General features: G+C 47.6%; 6 non-coding genes across 6 annotated transcripts; all 6 read right to left on the reverse strand.

Annotated features, from left to right (window-relative positions):
* Window positions 1-314: 314 nt before the first annotated feature.
* LOC136590965 (U2 spliceosomal RNA) lies at window positions 315-505 on the reverse strand. The gene has a single exon (XR_010787830.1). It is a non-coding gene; the product is annotated as a U2 spliceosomal RNA (small nuclear RNA).
* A 2,645-nt stretch (window positions 506-3,150) lies between these two features.
* Window positions 3,151-3,341, reverse strand: LOC136590966 (U2 spliceosomal RNA). The gene has a single exon (XR_010787831.1). It is a non-coding gene; the product is annotated as a U2 spliceosomal RNA (small nuclear RNA).
* Window positions 3,342-5,974: 2,633 nt separating this feature from the next.
* On the reverse strand, window positions 5,975-6,165 carry LOC136590967 (U2 spliceosomal RNA). Its single transcript, XR_010787832.1, has one exon. It is a non-coding gene; the product is annotated as a U2 spliceosomal RNA (small nuclear RNA).
* A 2,646-nt stretch (window positions 6,166-8,811) lies between these two features.
* On the reverse strand, window positions 8,812-9,002 carry LOC136590968 (U2 spliceosomal RNA). The gene has a single exon (XR_010787833.1). It is a non-coding gene; the product is annotated as a U2 spliceosomal RNA (small nuclear RNA).
* Window positions 9,003-11,647: 2,645 nt separating this feature from the next.
* LOC136590969 (U2 spliceosomal RNA) lies at window positions 11,648-11,838 on the reverse strand. The gene has a single exon (XR_010787834.1). It is a non-coding gene; the product is annotated as a U2 spliceosomal RNA (small nuclear RNA).
* A 2,651-nt stretch (window positions 11,839-14,489) lies between these two features.
* On the reverse strand, window positions 14,490-14,680 carry LOC136590971 (U2 spliceosomal RNA). The gene has a single exon (XR_010787835.1). It is a non-coding gene; the product is annotated as a U2 spliceosomal RNA (small nuclear RNA).
* Window positions 14,681-15,085: the final 405 nt, after the last annotated feature.

Consider the following 15,085-nt stretch of genomic DNA (forward strand, 5'->3'; position numbering starts at 1 on the left):
GAAGCATACAGACGCAGGCTGCCAGGATACGCTGTGCCTGCCCGATGTTTCCAACTTGGCTATTAGCGCAGCGGTAGGTACGAACTATAGAGTGCGGCTGCCATATGAACTGGTGTGTGTGTTGTTTTGCTTCCAGTTGTACCTGTGCTGTGCACACTCTGGCAGACGCAGCTGCTCAGTGGATACAATGTTGCGAGCAGACGGGCTGAGTGTCAATCAAAGTGCTTGGGTGGTGGTAGCAGCAGCCGCCACAGCTGCGCTGCACCTCTTGCTCGTCAGTTTTGTTTTTCTGCTTTTGGAAACTGCTGTAGGAAAGGGGGTGCACCGGTCCTGGAGGTACTGCAATACCAGGTCAATGCGTGGAGTGGACAGAGCAAGCTCTTTTTCCAGCTCCCTGTTCTAAAAATCCATTTAATATATGGTCCCCAGATAGGGGACGTATCAGATATTAAACTGATAAGAACAGATACTACACTTGATCTTAGCCAAAAGGCCGAGAAGCGATAACCCGAAATGGGTTTCACCTGTAGCCCGGTCCGCCCAACTCCACTTCCAAGGCTTGAGGCAACACGCTCAGCCAGCACTCTGGGCGCACCCACAATGCACCCAGGCAGCTGGGAGAGCTATGAAAACTTTCCATAGCCCCGCCCCACGCCTTCTCAACCGCGCCCAGCCTCACACCCTCAGTCCTTCCTCTTGCACCGTGCTCACGCATCCTAGGCTTGCAGAGCCTGCTGCTGCAGGACTCGTCAGCTCCCTACAAACGAGGGTTAAGCCGGCGATGACACTAGAAGCAAGCACTAGTTTGTCTCTGAAGGTGCGTCGGCCGGTCGGTTGGAGGGATCTCTTCCCAGCCGCATTTCGAGTAGGGACGGATGGAAACTTTTTACCTAAAATAAGGGAAATTGGCTTCGGCCCCATAGGGCTTTATTGCCTTCCCCTGGGCCAGCATTAGTAGACCCTAGTAAGGAGAATATTAGAGCGGCATGGTCATCCGAAGAACTTAAAAACATACAGCAGGCCTTTTTTGCCCGCCCGCCATACATACATACATACCTACAGATTTTATATTTTTTTTACATATATACATTATATATATATATATATACATACATACATACATACATACATACATACATACATACACACACACACACACACACATACACACATATACACACACACATACAATCTTAAATCTATCTTTAATCTATATCTACAAAATCTGTAAATTAGAAATAATCCATATCTATATTCTACATAATTAATAGATAGATAGATAGATAGATAGATAGATAGATAGATAGATAGATAGACTCACATACATGCATACATACATACATACTGTATGCAATTGAGCCAGGTGTTTGGAAGGCTGACGATGTCACTCCTTTGTGATGTCATCAATTTAGAAGCATTAATACCGGGCTTGGCAGCCATTTCAGTCAGTCTCTGCTGCAGCTGGGAGACGGGAGATGGTCTTTATTTCCACCAAGAAGCTGCAGAACTACCGGTAACTGCATCATTTTTATTTTATTCAATATAGGTTTTATTGGTTTCATGGAGGGGGGGAAACTTTTGCCTTATCTCAAAGCAATGTAAAAATAACTTTGACAATGAAACTTAATAAATCAATTTCGAGTTGAACTATATCATGTTTGTCTGTGATATTTTATAAGGTCTACAAACAGGGGAATGAGGGGAGGGTAAGGGGGGGGGGGAGTGGTAAGGGAGGGTAGGTATCTATGACACGGGAGAAAGAGAAAATAAAACAAAAAGGGGGGGGGGGGGGCGGGCTCCGGAATTGTTGTTTCTCTTTACAATTGTGGTTTAAACGTGTTACTCACATGTCCCTGTCTGTAACCACTTGGTAAATAGGGGTGAGCTCCGGGCATCTATCCATATCGCCCAGGTGTGATACAATTTATCATAGCCTGACGGCTCATCTAGAAGCCTCGTTCTCTCCATACGCTCTATTTCGTGGATCATTGTTATTTTTAGTGGAGTGCATTTTTTATGCAGCACACAAGGGGGAGACAGCGGCCTACCAAAATCTAGTTGGCTGCTGCTGTGGCTTTCTTTTTTTTAAAAAAAGGTAGGTTCCGTTCTTCCATGGTGAGGAATAGGCAGGGAGGTTCCGTTTTTGCCAGCTGGGGAATGCTTATAGGCAAGGCCTTATCCCTGGTGGTGCATGTAACGTTAGACCACGTTTCAGCATTCAGTCAGTCAGTGGCTGACAAACGAGCTCCATGCAAGTTTACATTAAACAGACACATTTCTTTCTTTACTGTATTGACTGCGGTCTGTAATCGAGCGGTTGAACTGTTTCTGTGTCCATGCATTGAATAAAGCAATACATCCTTGTAAAGTAGACGTCCGTTCGTTGGAGTTCTTTGCTCCCCGAGTGTTGCTCCATCTCTAAACGTTGGCCTGGATCTTCATGGACGAATACTGCCCATCCCACGTGGAGCGTGTATCTCAGCCCGCGTGGAGTGCTGCAGTCCAATGAGGTATTCCGTGCTACATAGCAAGCCTTGGGCCTGTGTGATTGGGGGTCCGCTGCTGTCTGTCCACTCTGAAGCGCGCATCCGGGGCCGGCCGCTTTTCGACTACCAGCGACTGCAGGTCACACACACAGGCTGGTTGGAATGGCCTAGCATTATCCTGATCTGGAGGTGTAACTTGAAGCTGCGGGGCCCGAGTACAAAGTCTGGAACTGGGCCCCCAAACTATAAAGCTTCATTGATAGCATTGGTTTACAATGTGGGGAAGAGAGACTTTATGGGCCCCCTGGGGCTCCGGGCCCCCTGCACATACACCCATGACCCGAATACGTGAAGCATACAGACGCAGGCTGCCAGGATACGCTGTGCCTGCCCGATGTTTCCAACTTGGCTATTAGCGCAGCGGTAGGTACGAACTATAGAGTGCGGCTGCCATATGAACTGGTGTGTGTGTTGTTTTGCTTCCAGTTGTACCTGTGCTGTGCACACTCTGGCAGACGCAGCTGCTCAGTGGATACAATGTTGCGAGCAGACGGGCTGAGTGTCAATCAAAGTGCTTGGGTGGTGGTAGCAGCAGCCGCCACAGCTGCGCTGCACCTCTTGCTCGTCAGTTTTGTTTTTCTGCTTTTGGAAACTGCTGTAGGAAAGGGGGTGCACCGGTCCTGGAGGTACTGCAATACCAGGTCAATGCGTGGAGTGGACAGAGCAAGCTCTTTTTCCAGCTCCCTGTTCTAAAAATCCATTTAATATATGGTCCCCAGATAGGGGACGTATCAGATATTAAACTGATAAGAACAGATACTACACTTGATCTTAGCCAAAAGGCCGAGAAGCGATAACCCGAAATGGGTTTCACCTGTAGCCCGGTCCGCCCAACTCCACTTCCAAGGCTTGAGGCAACACGCTCAGCCAGCACTCTGGGCGCACCCACAATGCACCCAGGCAGCTGGGAGAGCTATGAAAACTTTCCATAGCCCCGCCCCACGCCTTCTCAACCGCGCCCAGCCTCACACCCTCAGTCCTTCCTCTTGCACCGTGCTCACGCATCCTAGGCTTGCAGAGCCTGCTGCTGCAGGACTCGTCAGCTCCCTACAAACGAGGGTTAAGCCGGCGATGACACTAGAAGCAAGCACTAGTTTGTCTCTGAAGGTGCGTCGGCCGGTCGGTTGGAGGGATCTCTTCGGCCAGCCGCATTTCGAGTAGGGACGGATGGAAACTTTTTACCTAAAATAAGGGAAATTGGCTTCGGCCCCATAGGGCTTTATTGCCTTCCCCTGGGCCAGCATTAGTAGACCCTAGTAAGGAGAATATTAGAGCGGCATGGTCATCCGAAGAACTTAAAAACATACAGCAGGCCTTTTTTGCCCGCCCGCCATACATACATACATACCTACAGATTTTATATTTTTTTTACATATATACATTATATATATATATATATACATACATACATACATACATACATACATACATACATACACACACACACACACACACATACACACATATACACACACACATACAATCTTAAATCTATCTTTAATCTATATCTACAAAATCTGTAAATTAGAAATAATCCATATCTATATTCTACATAATTAATAAAGATAGATAGATAGATAGATAGATAGATAGATAGATAGATAGACTCACATACATGCATACATACATACATACTGTATGCAATTGAGCCAGGTGTTTGGATCACTCCTTTGTGATGTCATCAATTTAGAAGCATTAATACCGGGCTTGGCAGCCATTTCAGTCAGTCTCTGCTGCAGCTGGGAGACGGGAGATGGTCTTTATTTCCACCAAGAAGCTGCAGAACTACCGGTAACTGCATCATTTTTATTTTATTCAATATAGGTTTTATTGGTTTCATGGAGGGGGGGAAACTTTTGCCTTATCTCAAAGCAATGTAAAAATAACTTTGACAATGAAACTTAATAAATCAATTTCGAGTTGAACTATATCATGTTTGTCTGTGATATTTTATAAGGTCTACAAACAGGGGAATGAGGGGAGGGTAAGGGGGGGGGGGAGTGGTAAGGGAGGGTAGGTATCTATGACACGGGAGAAAGAGAAAATAAAACAAAAAGGGGGGGGGGGGGGCGGGCTCCGGAATTGTTGTTTCTCTTTACAATTGTGGTTTAAACGTGTTACTCACATGTCCCTGTCTGTAACCACTTGGTAAATAGGGGTGAGCTCCGGGCATCTATCCATATCGCCCAGGTGTGATACAATTTATCATAGCCTGACGGCTCATCTAGAAGCCTCGTTCTCTCCATACGCTCTATTTCGTGGATCATTGTTATTTTTAGTGGAGTGCATTTTTTATGCAGCACACAAGGGGGAGACAGCGGCCTACCAAAATCTAGTTGGCTGCTGCTGTGGCTTTCTTTTTTTTAAAAAAAGGTAGGTTCCGTTCTTCCATGGTGAGGAATAGGCAGGGAGGTTCCGTTTTTGCCAGCTGGGGAATGCTTATAGGCAAGGCCTTATCCCTGGTGGTGCATGTAACGTTAGACCACGTTTCAGCATTCAGTCAGTCAGTGGCTGACAAACGAGCTCCATGCAAGTTTACATTAAACAGACACATTTCTTTCTTTACTGTATTGACTGCGGTCTGTAATCGAGCGGTTGAACTGTTTCTGTGTCCATGCATTGAATAAAGCAATACATCCTTGTAAAGTAGACGTCCGTTCGTTGGAGTTCTTTGCTCCCCGAGTGTTGCTCCATCTCTAAACGTTGGCCTGGATCTTCATGGACGAATACTGCCCATCCCACGTGGAGCGTGTATCTCAGCCCGCGTGGAGTGCTGCAGTCCAATGAGGTATTCCGTGCTACATAGCAAGCCTTGGGCCTGTGTGATTGGGGGTCCGCTGCTGTCTGTCCACTCTGAAGCGCGCATCCGGGGCCGGCCGCTTTTCGACTACCAGCGACTGCAGGTCACACACACAGGCTGGTTGGAATGGCCTAGCATTATCCTGATCTGGAGGTGTAACTTGAAGCTGCGGGGCCCGAGTACAAAGTCTGGAACTGGGCCCCCAAACTATAAAGCTTCATTGATAGCATTGGTTTACAATGTGGGGAAGAGAGACTTTATGGGCCCCCTGGGGCTCCGGGCCCCCTGCACATACACCCATGACCCGAATACGTGAAGCATACAGACGCAGGCTGCCAGGATACGCTGTGCCTGCCCGATGTTTCCAACTTGGCTATTAGCGCAGCGGTAGGTACGAACTATAGAGTGCGGCTGCCATATGAACTGGTGTGTGTGTTGTTTTGCTTCCAGTTGTACCTGTGCTGTGCACACTCTGGCAGACGCAGCTGCTCAGTGGATACAATGTTGCGAGCAGACGGGCTGAGTGTCAATCAAAGTGCTTGGGTGGTGGTAGCAGCAGCCGCCACAGCTGCGCTGCACCTCTTGCTCGTCAGTTTTGTTTTTCTGCTTTTGGAAACTGCTGTAGGAAAGGGGGTGCACCGGTCCTGGAGGTACTGCAATACCAGGTCAATGCGTGGAGTGGACAGAGCAAGCTCTTTTTCCAGCTCCCTGTTCTAAAAATCCATTTAATATATGGTCCCCAGATAGGGGACGTATCAGATATTAAACTGATAAGAACAGATACTACACTTGATCTTAGCCAAAAGGCCGAGAAGCGATAACCCGAAATGGGTTTCACCTGTAGCCCGGTCCGCCCAACTCCACTTCCAAGGCTTGAGGCAACACGCTCAGCCAGCACTCTGGGCGCACCCACAATGCACCCAGGCAGCTGGGAGAGCTATGAAAACTTTCCATAGCCCCGCCCCACGCCTTCTCAACCGCGCCCAGCCTCACACCCTCAGTCCTTCCTCTTGCACCGTGCTCACGCATCCTAGGCTTGCAGAGCCTGCTGCTGCAGGACTCGTCAGCTCCCTACAAACGAGGGTTAAGCCGGCGATGACACTAGAAGCAAGCACTAGTTTGTCTCTGAAGGTGCGTCGGCCGGTCGGTTGGAGGGATCTCTTCGGCCAGCCGCATTTCGAGTAGGGACGGATGGAAACTTTTTACCTAAAATAAGGGAAATTGGCTTCGGCCCCATAGGGCTTTATTGCCTTCCCCTGGGCCAGCATTAGTAGACCCTAGTAAGGAGAATATTAGAGCGGCATGGTCATCCGAAGAACTTAAAAACATACAGCAGGCCTTTTTTGCCCGCCCGCCATACATACATACATACCTACAGATTTTATATTTTTTTTACATATATACATTATATATATATATATATACATACATACATACATACATACATACATACATACATACACACACACACACACACACATACACACATATACACACACACATACAATCTTAAATCTATCTTTAATCTATATCTACAAAATCTGTAAATTAGAAATAATCCATATCTATATTCTACATAATTAATAAAGATAGATAGATAGATAGATAGATAGATAGATAGATAGATAGACTCACATACATGCATACATACATACATACTGTATGCAATTGAGCCAGGTGTTTGGAAGGCTGACGATGTCACTCCTTTGTGATGTCATCAATTTAGAAGCATTAATACCGGGCTTGGCAGCCATTTCAGTCAGTCTCTGCTGCAGCTGGGAGACGGGAGATGGTCTTTATTTCCACCAAGAAGCTGCAGAACTACCGGTAACTGCATCATTTTTATTTTATTCAATATAGGTTTTATTGGTTTCATGGAGGGGGGGAAACTTTTGCCTTATCTCAAAGCAATGTAAAAATAACTTTGACAATGAAACTTAATAAATCAATTTCGAGTTGAACTATATCATGTTTGTCTGTGATATTTTATAAGGTCTACAAACAGGGGAATGAGGGGAGGGTAAGGGGGGGGGGGAGTGGTAAGGGAGGGTAGGTATCTATGACACGGGAGAAAGAGAAAATAAAACAAAAAGGGGGGGGGGGGGGCGGGCTCCGGAATTGTTGTTTCTCTTTACAATTGTGGTTTAAACGTGTTACTCACATGTCCCTGTCTGTAACCACTTGGTAAATAGGGGTGAGCTCCGGGCATCTATCCATATCGCCCAGGTGTGATACAATTTATCATAGCCTGACGGCTCATCTAGAAGCCTCGTTCTCTCCATACGCTCTATTTCGTGGATCATTGTTATTTTTAGTGGAGTGCATTTTTTATGCAGCACACAAGGGGGAGACAGCGGCCTACCAAAATCTAGTTGGCTGCTGCTGTGGCTTTCTTTTTTTTAAAAAAAGGTAGGTTCCGTTCTTCCATGGTGAGGAATAGGCAGGGAGGTTCCGTTTTTGCCAGCTGGGGAATGCTTATAGGCAAGGCCTTATCCCTGGTGGTGCATGTAACGTTAGACCACGTTTCAGCATTCAGTCAGTCAGTGGCTGACAAACGAGCTCCATGCAAGTTTACATTAAACAGACACATTTCTTTTCTTTACTGTATTGACTGCGGTCTGTAATCGAGCGGTTGAACTGTTTCTGTGTCCATGCATTGAATAAAGCAATACATCCTTGTAAAGTAGACGTCCGTTCGTTGGAGTTCTTTGCTCCCCGAGTGTTGCTCCATCTCTAAACGTTGGCCTGGATCTTCATGGACGAATACTGCCCATCCCACGTGGAGCGTGTATCTCAGCCCGCGTGGAGTGCTGCAGTCCAATGAGGTATTCCGTGCTACATAGCAAGCCTTGGGCCTGTGTGATTGGGGGTCCGCTGCTGTCTGTCCACTCTGAAGCGCGCATCCGGGGCCGGCCGCTTTTCGACTACCAGCGACTGCAGGTCACACACACAGGCTGGTTGGAATGGCCTAGCATTATCCTGATCTGGAGGTGTAACTTGAAGCTGCGGGGCCCGAGTACAAAGTCTGGAACTGGGCCCCCAAACTATAAAGCTTCATTGATAGCATTGGTTTACAATGTGGGGAAGAGAGACTTTATGGGCCCCCTGGGGCTCCGGGCCCCCTGCACATACACCCATGACCCGAATACGTGAAGCATACAGACGCAGGCTGCCAGGATACGCTGTGCCTGCCCGATGTTTCCAACTTGGCTATTAGCGCAGCGGTAGGTACGAACTATAGAGTGCGGCTGCCATATGAACTGGTGTGTGTGTTGTTTTGCTTCCAGTTGTACCTGTGCTGTGCACACTCTGGCAGACGCAGCTGCTCAGTGGATACAATGTTGCGAGCAGACGGGCTGAGTGTCAATCAAAGTGCTTGGGTGGTGGTAGCAGCAGCCGCCACAGCTGCGCTGCACCTCTTGCTCGTCAGTTTTGTTTTTCTGCTTTTGGAAACTGCTGTAGGAAAGGGGGTGCACCGGTCCTGGAGGTACTGCAATACCAGGTCAATGCGTGGAGTGGACAGAGCAAGCTCTTTTTCCAGCTCCCTGTTCTAAAAATCCATTTAATATATGGTCCCCAGATAGGGGACGTATCAGATATTAAACTGATAAGAACAGATACTACACTTGATCTTAGCCAAAAGGCCGAGAAGCGATAACCCGAAATGGGTTTCACCTGTAGCCCGGTCCGCCCAACTCCACTTCCAAGGCTTGAGGCAACACGCTCAGCCAGCACTCTGGGCGCACCCACAATGCACCCAGGCAGCTGGGAGAGCTATGAAAACTTTCCATAGCCCCGCCCCACGCCTTCTCAACCGCGCCCAGCCTCACACCCTCAGTCCTTCCTCTTGCACCGTGCTCACGCATCCTAGGCTTGCAGAGCCTGCTGCTGCAGGACTCGTCAGCTCCCTACAAACGAGGGTTAAGCCGGCGATGACACTAGAAGCAAGCACTAGTTTGTCTCTGAAGGTGCGTCGGCCGGTCGGTTGGAGGGATCTCTTCGGCCAGCCGCATTTCGAGTAGGGACGGATGGAAACTTTTTACCTAAAATAAGGGAAATTGGCTTCGGCCCCATAGGGCTTTATTGCCTTCCCCTGGGCCAGCATTAGTAGACCCTAGTAAGGAGAATATTAGAGCGGCATGGTCATCCGAAGAACTTAAAAACATACAGCAGGCCTTTTTTGCCCGCCCGCCATACATACATACATACCTACAGATTTTATATTTTTTTTACATATATACATTATATATATATATATATACATACATACATACATACATACATACATACATACATACACACACACACACACACACATACACACATATACACACACACATACAATCTTAAATCTATCTTTAATCTATATCTACAAAATCTGTAAATTAGAAATAATCCATATCTATATTCTACATAATTAATAAAGATAGATAGATAGATAGATAGATAGATAGATAGATAGATAGACTCACATACATGCATACATACATACATACTGTATGCAATTGAGCCAGGTGTTTGGAAGGCTGACGATGTCACTCCTTTGTGATGTCATCAATTTAGAAGCATTAATACCGGGCTTGGCAGCCATTTCAGTCAGTCTCTGCTGCAGCTGGGAGACGGGAGATGGTCTTTATTTCCACCAAGAAGCTGCAGAACTACCGGTAACTGCATCATTTTTATTTTATTCAATATAGGTTTTATTGGTTTCATGGAGGGGGGGAAACTTTTGCCTTATCTCAAAGCAATGTAAAAATAACTTTGACAATGAAACTTAATAAATCAATTTCGAGTTGAACTATATCATGTTTGTCTGTGATATTTTATAAGGTCTACAAACAGGGGAATGAGGGGAGGGTAAGGGGGGGGGGGAGTGGTAAGGGAGGGTAGGTATCTATGACACGGGAGAAAGAGAAAATAAAACAAAAAGGGGGGGGGGGGGGCGGGCTCCGGAATTGTTGTTTCTCTTTACAATTGTGGTTTAAACGTGTTACTCACATGTCCCTGTCTGTAACCACTTGGTAAATAGGGGTGAGCTCCGGGCATCTATCCATATCGCCCAGGTGTGATACAATTTATCATAGCCTGACGGCTCATCTAGAAGCCTCGTTCTCTCCATACGCTCTATTTCGTGGATCATTGTTATTTTTAGTGGAGTGCATTTTTTATGCAGCACACAAGGGGGAGACAGCGGCCTACCAAAATCTAGTTGGCTGCTGCTGTGGCTTTCTTTTTTTTAAAAAAAGGTAGGTTCCGTTCTTCCATGGTGAGGAATAGGCAGGGAGGTTCCGTTTTTGCCAGCTGGGGAATGCTTATAGGCAAGGCCTTATCCCTGGTGGTGCATGTAACGTTAGACCACGTTTCAGCATTCAGTCAGTCAGTGGCTGACAAACGAGCTCCATGCAAGTTTACATTAAACAGACACATTTCTTTCTTTACTGTATTGACTGCGGTCTGTAATCGAGCGGTTGAACTGTTTCTGTGTCCATGCATTGAATAAAGCAATACATCCTTGTAAAGTAGACGTCCGTTCGTTGGAGTTCTTTGCTCCCCGAGTGTTGCTCCATCTCTAAACGTTGGCCTGGATCTTCATGGACGAATACTGCCCATCCCACGTGGAGCGTGTATCTCAGCCCGCGTGGAGTGCTGCAGTCCAATGAGGTATTCCGTGCTACATAGCAAGCCTTGGGCCTGTGTGATTGGGGGTCCGCTGCTGTCTGTCCACTCTGAAGCGCGCATCCGGGGCCGGCCGCTTTTCGACTACCAGCGACTGCAGGTCACACACACAGGCTGGTTGGAATGGCCTAGCATTATCCTGATCTGGAGGTGTAACTTGAAGCTGCGGGGCCCGAGTACAAAGTCTGGAACTGGGCCCCCAAACTATAAAGCTTCATTGATAGCATTGGTTTACAATGTGGGGAAGAGAGACTTTATGGGCCCCCTGGGGCTCCGGGCCCCCTGCACATACACCCATGACCCGAATACGTGAAGCATACAGACGCAGGCTGCCAGGATACGCTGTGCCTGCCCGATGTTTCCAACTTGGCTATTAGCGCAGCGGTAGGTACGAACTATAGAGTGCGGCTGCCATATGAACTGGTGTGTGTGTTGTTTTGCTTCCAGTTGTACCTGTGCTGTGCACACTCTGGCAGACGCAGCTGCTCAGTGGATACAATGTTGCGAGCAGACGGGCTGAGTGTCAATCAAAGTGCTTGGGTGGTGGTAGCAGCAGCCGCCACAGCTGCGCTGCACCTCTTGCTCGTCAGTTTTGTTTTTCTGCTTTTGGAAACTGCTGTAGGAAAGGGGGTGCACCGGTCCTGGAGGTACTGCAATACCAGGTCAATGCGTGGAGTGGACAGAGCAAGCTCTTTTTCCAGCTCCCTGTTCTAAAAATCCATTTAATATATGGTCCCCAGATAGGGGACGTATCAGATATTAAACTGATAAGAACAGATACTACACTTGATCTTAGCCAAAAGGCCGAGAAGCGATAACCCGAAATGGGTTTCACCTGTAGCCCGGTCCGCCCAACTCCACTTCCAAGGCTTGAGGCAACACGCTCAGCCAGCACTCTGGGCGCACCCACAATGCACCCAGGCAGCTGGGAGAGCTATGAAAACTTTCCATAGCCCCGCCCCACGCCTTCTCAACCGCGCCCAGCCTCACACCCTCAGTCCTTCCTCTTGCACCGTGCTCACGCATCCTAGGCTTGCAGAGCCTGCTGCTGCAGGACTCGTCAGCTCCCTACAAACGAGGGTTAAGCCGGCGATGACACTAGAAGCAAGCACTAGTTTGTCTCTGAAGGTGCGTCGGCCGGTCGGTTGGAGGGATCTCTTCGGCCAGCCGCATTTCGAGTAGGGACGGATGGAAACTTTTTACCTAAAATAAGGGAAATTGGCTTCGGCCCCATAGGGCTTTATTGCCTTCCCCTGGGCCAGCATTAGTAGACCCTAGTAAGGAGAATATTAGAGCGGCATGGTCATCCGAAGAACTTAAAAACATACAGCAGGCCTTTTTTGCCCGCCCGCCATACATACATACATACCTACAGATTTTATATTTTTTTTACATATATACATTATATATATATATATATACATACATACATACATACATACATACATACATACATACACACACACACATACACACATATACACACACACATACAATCTTAAATCTATCTTTAATCTATATCTACAAAATCTGTAAATTAGAAATAATCCATATCTATATTCTACATAATTAATAGATAGATAGATAGATAGATAGATAGATAGATAGATAGATAGATAGATAGATAGATAGACTCACATACATGCATACATACATACATACTGTATGCAATTGAGCCAGGTGTTTGGAAGGCTGACGATGTCACTCCTTTGTGATGTCATCAATTTAGAAGCATTAATACCGGGCTTGGCAGCCATTTCAGTCAGTCTCTGCTGCAGCTGGGAGACGGGAGATGGTCTTTATTTCCACCAAGAAGCTGCAGAACTACCGGTAACTGCATCATTTTTATTTTATTCAATATAGGTTTTATTGGTTTCATGGAGGGGGGGAAACTTTTGCCTTATCTCAAAGCAATGTAAAAATAACTTTGACAATGAAACTTAATAAATCAATTTCGAGTTGAACTATATCATGTTTGTCTGTGATATTTTATAAGGTCTACAAACAGGGGAATGAGGGGAGGGTAAGGGGGGGGGGGAGTGGTAAGGGAGGGTAGGTATCTATGACACGGGAGAAAGAGAAAATAAAACAAAAAGGGGGGGGGGGGGGCGGGCTCCGGAATTGTTGTTTCTCTTTACAATTGTGGTTTAAACGTGTTACTCACATGTCCCTGTCTGTAACCACTTGGTAAATAGGGGTGAGCTCCGGGCATCTATCCATATCGCCCAGGTGTGATACAATTTATCATAGCCTGACGGCTCATCTAGAAGCCTCGTTCTCTCCATACGCTCTATTTCGTGGATCATTGTTATTTTTAGTGGAGTGCATTTTTTATGCAGCACACAAGGGGGAGACAGCGGCCTACCAAAATCTAGTTGGCTGCTGCTGTGGCTTTCTTTTTTTTAAAAAAAGGTAGGTTCCGTTCTTCCATGGTGAGGAATAGGCAGGGAGGTTCCGTTTTTGCCAGCTGGGGAATGCTTATAGGCAAGGCCTTATCCCTGGTGGTGCATGTAACGTTAGACCACGTTTCAGCATTCAGTCAGTCAGTGGCTGACAAACGAGCTCCATGCAAGTTTACATTAAACAGACACATTTCTTTCTTTACTGTATTGACTGCGGTCTGTAATCGAGCGGTTGAACTGTTTCTGTGTCCATGCATTGAATAAAGCAATACATCCTTGTAAAGTAGACGTCCGTTCGTTGGAGTTCTTTGCTCCCCGAGTGTTGCTCCATCTCTAAACGTTGGCCTGGATCTTCATGGACGAATACTGCCCATCCCACGTGGAGCGTGTATCTCAGCCCGCGTGGAGTGCTGCAGTCCAATGAGGTATTCCGTGCTACATAGCAAGCCTTGGGCCTGTGTGATTGGGGGTCCGCTGCTGTCTGTCCACTCTGAAGCGCGCATCCGGGGCCGGCCGCTTTTCGACTACCAGCGACTGCAGGTCACACACACAGGCTGGTTGGAATGGCCTAGCATTATCCTGATCTGGAGGTGTAACTTGAAGCTGCGGGGCCCGAGTACAAAGTCTGGAACTGGGCCCCCAAACTATAAAGCTTCATTGATAGCATTGGTTTACAATGTGGGGAAGAGAGACTTTATGGGCCCCCTGGGGCTCCGGGCCCCCTGCACATACACCCATGACCCGAATACGTGAAGCATACAGACGCAGGCTGCCAGGATACGCTGTGCCTGCCCGATGTTTCCAACTTGGCTATTAGCGCAGCGGTAGGTACGAACTATAGAGTGCGGCTGCCATATGAACTGGTGTGTGTGTTGTTTTGCTTCCAGTTGTACCTGTGCTGTGCACACTCTGGCAGACGCAGCTGCTCAGTGGATACAATGTTGCGAGCAGACGGGCTGAGTGTCAATCAAAGTGCTTGGGTGGTGGTAGCAGCAGCCGCCACAGCTGCGCTGCACCTCTTGCTCGTCAGTTTTGTTTTTCTGCTTTTGGAAACTGCTGTAGGAAAGGGGGTGCACCGGTCCTGGAGGTACTGCAATACCAGGTCAATGCGTGGAGTGGACAGAGCAAGCTCTTTTTCCAGCTCCCTGTTCTAAAAATCCATTTAATATATGGTCCCCAGATAGGGGACGTATCAGATATTAAACTGATAAGAACAGATACTACACTTGATCTTAGCCAAAAGGCCGAGAAGCGATAACCCGAAATGGGTTTCACCTGTAGCCCGGTCCGCCCAACTCCACTTCCAAGGCTTGAGGCAACACGCTCAGCCAGCACTCTGGGCGCACCCACAATGCACCCAGGCAGCTGGGAGAGCTATGAAAACTTTCCATAGCCCCGCCCCACGCCTTCTCAACCGCGCCCAGCCTCACACCCTCAGTCCTTCCTCTTGCACCGTGCTCACGCATCCTAGGCTTGCAGAGCCTGCTGCTGCAGGACTCGTCAGCTCCCTACAAACGAGGGTTAAGCCGGCGATGACACTAGAAGCAAGCACTAGTTTGTCTCTGAAGGTGCGTCGGCCGGTCGGTTGGAGGGATCTCTTCGGCCAGCCGCATTTCGAGTAGGGACGGATGGAAACTTTTTACCTAAAATAAGGGAAATTG

The sequence above is a fragment of the Eleutherodactylus coqui genome, unplaced genomic scaffold (genome assembly GCF_035609145.1).
Source record: "Eleutherodactylus coqui strain aEleCoq1 unplaced genomic scaffold, aEleCoq1.hap1 HAP1_SCAFFOLD_299, whole genome shotgun sequence".
NCBI classification, from domain to species: Eukaryota; Metazoa; Chordata; class Amphibia; order Anura; family Eleutherodactylidae; genus Eleutherodactylus; species Eleutherodactylus coqui.